Source organism: Spinacia oleracea, chromosome 2 (genome assembly GCF_020520425.1).
Source record: "Spinacia oleracea cultivar Varoflay chromosome 2, BTI_SOV_V1, whole genome shotgun sequence".
Classification (NCBI taxonomy): Eukaryota; Viridiplantae; Streptophyta; class Magnoliopsida; order Caryophyllales; family Amaranthaceae; genus Spinacia; species Spinacia oleracea.
In genome coordinates this window covers 74,462,472-74,468,865 of record NC_079488.1, presented here as the reverse complement: position 1 = coordinate 74,468,865, position 6,394 = coordinate 74,462,472, and the positions used below count along the sequence as shown (strand labels likewise).

General features: G+C 31.5%; 1 non-coding gene across 1 annotated transcript; it reads right to left on the bottom strand.

Annotated features, from left to right (window-relative positions):
* Positions 1-5,703: 5,703 nt before the first annotated feature.
* On the bottom strand, positions 5,704-5,784 carry TRNAL-AAG (transfer RNA leucine (anticodon AAG)). The gene has a single exon. It is a non-coding gene; the product is annotated as a tRNA-Leu (tRNA).
* Between the last annotated feature and the right edge of the window lie 610 nt (positions 5,785-6,394).

The window sequence follows — 6,394 nt, the reverse complement described above, 5'->3', positions numbered from 1 at the left end:
GTTTAAAATGCTAATAAGTTCTAATTTTATTTTTTAAATATACATTGACCACATTTATGTGAGTATGTGGATAAGATATATTAATTCATTTAAATTCATACAAAACTTGTAACTTTTTAACGCTTAAAAAATCGTCCAAACCTATCTGACCCACATCAGTTCCTAAAACTCGTCTAAACCCACCAAACCCACCTAATCCACCTGACTCATCGGCCATCGGAGTCACATATGGCCTAAACCTGTTGTAACCCATCAAATCCATCAGACCCACTCGACACGCACAACCCACCACGACCCACGTAACCCACGACCCATCATGTACTTTGTCCATTTTTTCCGACACAACTCACGACTCGACCCACCCTGATTTAACTGAAGCGAGTTGTGTGTTAATTATCTCCGCTCCACGACCCACTTAACTCACTCATGAGCCACTCAACCGCCATATTGGTCATCTGTAGTCATTATCCCACTACAAATGCATATTATCCGATATTTCTTTTACCTTACATATCAACTTTAAAATTTAAAAATGAATCTATATAATATGTGTAGTATATCTACTCACTTTTGAGAATGTTGAACGTATTTTATTAACAAAATATTTTATTAATTATAAAAATGATGTGGAACAAATGATTATAACTTATATTACATGTGTGTTTTCTTCACCCTTGAAAAAAAAAGTTATGTGTTCAGATATTATGTCATTTTTCTTATTGTGTTGCCCGTATCATTTGGTTGCCCAACTCATTTTGTTACTTGATCTATTTCAAGTTTACTCTATTGAACTCAGTTATGATCAAATCCAATAAGTTCAATTAGGTATATTAGATTAAATCAAGTCCTAATCCAATAAGTTTAGATAAATTTCAATTAATTTTAAATAATGTGAAAAGAATGCACCTACCTCCATTTTGTTTATTCCACTTTTTTTTTATATGGTCAAAATAAAATTTAAAAAATTGTACTTTGTGGGTTGTATTTATGAAGAAGAAAACTATATTGGCTAACATCAGTACTAAACCCAACACATCACCATGGAGAATATTATTTTATCTCTATAATGTTCATCCCTTATCAAACCACTACTTATTCACGTCTAAACAGGGCAGAGGCAAATGAATGTCCATAAAATCCGTGCCATCGATTTTTTATTTTTATTTTAATTGTGATTTAACATATTTATATGGAGATATTTTAGATAATAATGTGTGTTTTCTTCACCCTTGAAAAAAAAATTATGTGTTCAGATATTATGTCATTCTTTTTATTGTGTTACCCGTATCATTTTGTTGCCCAACTCATTTTGTTACTTGCTCTATTTCAAGTTTACTCTATTGAACTCAGTTATGATCAAATCCAATAAGTTCAATCAGGTCTATTAGATTTAATCAAGTCCCAATCCAACAAGTTTAGATAAATTTAAATTAATTTTCAATGAAAAGAATGCACCTACCTCCATTTTCTGTATTCCACTTTTTTTATATGGTCAAAATAAAATTTAAAAAATTTTATTTTGTGGATTGTATTTATGAAGAAGAACTAAACCCAACACATCACCATGGAGAATATTATTTTATCTCTATAATGTTCATCCCTTATCAAACCACTACTTATTCACGTCTAAACAGGGCAAAGGCAAATGAATGTCCATAAAATCTGTGCCATCGATTTTTTTATTTTTATTTTAATTGTTATCTATCATATTTATATGGAGATATTTTAAATAATAATGTCATGCAATTGAGAATAATATTTCTCGTAAAGTAATAATATCTTAGATATTAGTTACTTTATTAGGATATAGTGTTTGTATTTTATTGATATGTTTCCATTAAAGATAATTGTATACTTCGTAAAATGTTAATAATAAAAATTAAAACAACTCTTATAAAATTATTACTAACAACTTATTGTTATATTGTCAAATCGGAGAGTATTCCTCGATTTTGGTTAATATGAATAACATAGTAGCGCTCAAAAGAGCGAAGAGTAGTATAGACCTAAAATGCTTTCACTCCTCGATAGACAAAAAATGTTTTTATTCCTTGATTATATTATACAGGGGATGTAAATAAGACAAATAAATTTATACTTATGAACAATATTTGCAATCCTAATACTTTGTTATAATCTATTTAGATACGACAAAATATTTGCACAATAACTTAGATAGTAAGTATTTCAATCAAATTTACTTAAACGTAAATAATTGGTATGCAATACTTTTTGTTGTTTGATTCTATTAAACAGACACTATTAGAAAGAAATGGTGTCTTAAGGAGTAGTTGTTTGATTCTATTAAATAGGAGTTATGCTGCTATTAATAAAAATAACCAACTTCTCTTTCAACCTTGTTCGGTTGTTCCTTGTGTTGTTGAATCTATTTAGATATGACAAAATATTTGTACAATAGTTTAGATAGTATTTCATTCAAATTTACTTGAACGTAAATAATTAGTACTACGTATGCAATACTTTTTGTTGTTTGATTCTATTAAACAGAAGCTATTAAAAAGAAATTGTGTCTTAATTGTTTGATTCTATTAAACAGGCGCTATGCCGCTATTAATAAACATAACCAACTTCTCTTTCAACCTTGTTCGTTTGTTCCTCGTGTTGTCTAATGTTGAACAATGGAGCTCTTTTATGGATTATTGACATTGTTGGTATTGAATTGCTTTTTTTGTTTTTGATGTTATAGATCGATTTGCATTCGTTTGGGTGGTGGTCTTACCGTGAGCAGAGTTGTTCAATGAATCTATATAATATGTGTAGTATATCTACTCACTTTTGAGAATGTTGAACGTATTTTATTAACAAAATATTTTATTAATTATAAAAATGATGTGGAACAAATGATTATAACTTATATTACATGTGTGTTTTCTTCACCCTTGAAAAAAAAAGTTATTTGTTCAGATATTATGTCATTTTTCTTATTGTGTTGCCCGTATCATTTGGTTGCCCAACTCATTTTGTTACTTGATCTATTTCAAGTTTACTCTATTGAACTCAGTTATGATCAAATCCAATAAGTTCAATTAGGTATATTAGATTAAATCAAGTCCTAATCCAATAAGTTTAGATAAATTTCAATTAATTTTAAATAATGTGAAAAGAATGCACCTACCTCCATTTTGTTTATTCCACTTTTTTTTTATATGGTCAAAATAAAATTTAAAAAATTGTACTTTGTGGATTGTATATATGAAGAAGAAAACTATATTGGCTAACATCAGAACTAAACCCAACACATCACCATAGAGAATATTATTTTATCTCTATAATGTTCATCCCTTATCAAACCACTACTTATTCACGTCTAAACAGGGCAGAGGCAAATGAATGTCCATAAAATCTGTGCCATCGATTTTTTATTTTTATTTTAATTGTGATTTAACATATTTATATGGAGATATTTTAGATAATAATGTGTGTTTTCTTCACCCTTGAAAAAAAAATAACCAACTTCTCTTTCAACCTTGTTCGTTTGTTCCTCGTGTTGTCTAATGTTGAACAATGGAGCTCTTTTATGGATTATTGACATTGTTGGTATTGAATTACTTTTTTTGTTTTTGATGTTATAGATCGATTTGCATTGGTTTGGGTGGTGGTCTTACAGTGGGCAGAGTTTGGGAATAGTTTCTTTAAATTGTAGAGAATAATTTCATAAACCGTAATTTTAAAACATACTTCGTAATATGATATTGAACTATAAGCTAAAACATATTTCATAATATGATAATGAACTGAAATATATATTCTGTACAATTGATTTGTTTGCTTGAAAATAGTTTTAGAATGTATATTATCAACAAAATCTTTAGGATTTGTAATCAAAATAAATAATATTCTTCCTTAAATAAAATATTCTAATTCCCTCAAAAAAATTTATTTTTTTTATTTAAAAGAGAGGCGAATCAATGAGTGACATTTGCCATCACCACATTGATTTCCTCTCTTTTAGTATAATATATAGATAAACAGATTGTATGTTAGATGATTACATGAGTATGTTCAAGATTTATTACTTACGCAATAGTTTTAAGGGATAAATATTCAAGTTAAATATTTAATAGAAAAAGATGTTCAAATAATAATTTTTGATTATCCATGCGTGCACGAGACCAGTTATAACTCATTAGAAGTACGAAGTATTTTTTTAAAATAAATAGAAAATGATGATATTCGAATTTAATAAGGTACTTGTATAAGTCAATAAGTCATCCTAACGATCCATTTATACTTGACTTGTGCTGTTGTGCATATATCATACTTAGGGATGTCAGTGGGGCGGATTTTATGGAAGACCCGTGTTGTAATAATTGGGTTTTCAAGGCAAATACTAGAATAAGAATAAGAACGAGTTTAGGAAATCGTTGCGCCGTGGTAACCAAATCGTTGCCTTGAAAACGAGATTCGGTGCAACCGGGGTGCACAATTGTATTCACCGATTCGTTCCCTAAGGTTACACAACTCTCAACACACAAAGGCACTTTTGGGTGATGAGATAGAGCCATATAAACTTATGCCCAAAAGAATAAGAAGGAAAAGGTTTGATGAGATACGAATAATCATGACTTAATCATGAACCAAATTCTTCCATCCAAAACAAAGAGAAAAGGAGGAGGAGAGGAAGAGGTCAAATATGTGTACCAACAACTCAGAAAATGAAGAGTACTTATAGGATTTTTGGAGGAGACAAAACAACCCAAAGAAATCAAAGGTTTCAAAGGATTTCAATGATATTAATCACCCATAAACCCATGATAATGAAGGGTTGATAACCCCCATAATCAAGAGAAATAATGGACCAACTTAATCACCATAATCAGAATGATGATTGTCCATAAATAATACTTAAAAGGTTATCATAAAGGAGGAATCCAAAGAGAAGATAAAAAACGGACAACACAAAGAACCGATCTCGAAACCTGCCGATTTTCCAAAATCGGCCGGTTTTCGATGCACTTCAAAATATGCCTTTTAAGTCCGTTTTTTCAACTTACGCTCGAAACCTGCCGGTTTTGGAAAACCTGGCGGGCAGGTTTTGAGCTTTTTCCATATTTAAATTCCAACAACCCGCCCCGCATCCGCCCCAAGTAGGCGGGGATGGAGGTAGGTTTGGCGGGTGCTGGGGTGAGGACGGGTATAAAAATTGTACCCGCCATGGGTGATGGGGCGGGTGTGGATTTTGTGTTGAACCCGCCCCACCCCATCCCATCCCCATCCTCCCCGCCCCATCCCCACTTCATACCCGTCATGGGTGATGGGGTAAGTGTGGATTTATTTACATGTCTAGGTGATAATATGAATTTATGTGAGATTTTTAAATTTTTTGTTTGAATTTTTTTACTATGACGGATATTTTTTTCGATTATATATGCCACTTTAGTCATAAGGTTTTTTTTTCTTCTAAACTTAACTTTCATTACTCTGTGTACATAGCAAATTGGAAAATATTTGCTAAATAAGAAAAATTAGGCGGGTATTGGCGCCGGTATGGGGCGGGGATGGAAACCCAGTTGAGTGGTGGGGATGAATTTTAGTTTGTACCCGTTGAGACGTGGATGAGTTTTATACCCGCCATAGGTGATGGGTCGGGAATATGGATGGAAATTTTAGGTGGGTACTTCTGCCAATTATCGAATTTTAAATAAAAATTTGTTTGCTAAAAAACGTCGCAAAAGAGAATAATGTTGACAGTGGGATTTGAACCCACGCCCTTTCGGACCAGAACCTTAATCTGGCGCCTTAGACCAACTCGGCCATATCAACTTGTTGTAAGAAATATCACCTTTTTTATATTTACCTTCACGTAGGTTTGGTTTATTTTACCGTACCCCGATCATTATTTTTTCTACTCCAAAATGTTATACATTTAAAACCCTTTTACTTTGTTATATTTTGTATACAACTCCCTTTTTATTCTTCAACCAGTGTGTGATCCGTCCAGGAGGCAGTTCTTGAGGTGTGCGGGATAAGCAACGATATATGACCTCAAATTTTAGATATAATATAATTAGTTTCTTATTAATTAATATGAATAAAATTGAAGTAGTGGTTAAGGCATTGTTGTATGTTATCTAAGGTCATGAGTTTTAAGTCTTTTTTATTTCTTTATTTTTTTTGTTTTTAATTGAATAAGGGTTTTATTTTGAGAAATTGTACAGAGTCCAACAATTGTGATGTCATCATAGCCCAACACCGGATTCACGTGTTGCCTCCTTTTCTTACTTTGAGTAATGTATTATTACTTAAAATAGTTAGGAATTAGGATGGTGCCCTTATTAGCCATTACATAACAAAAGAGGTTAATCAAACCTGAAAATTATTAAATTTTACCCTGTGGATTAAAATCGAATTGGTCACCTAAAGTGAACGTGTG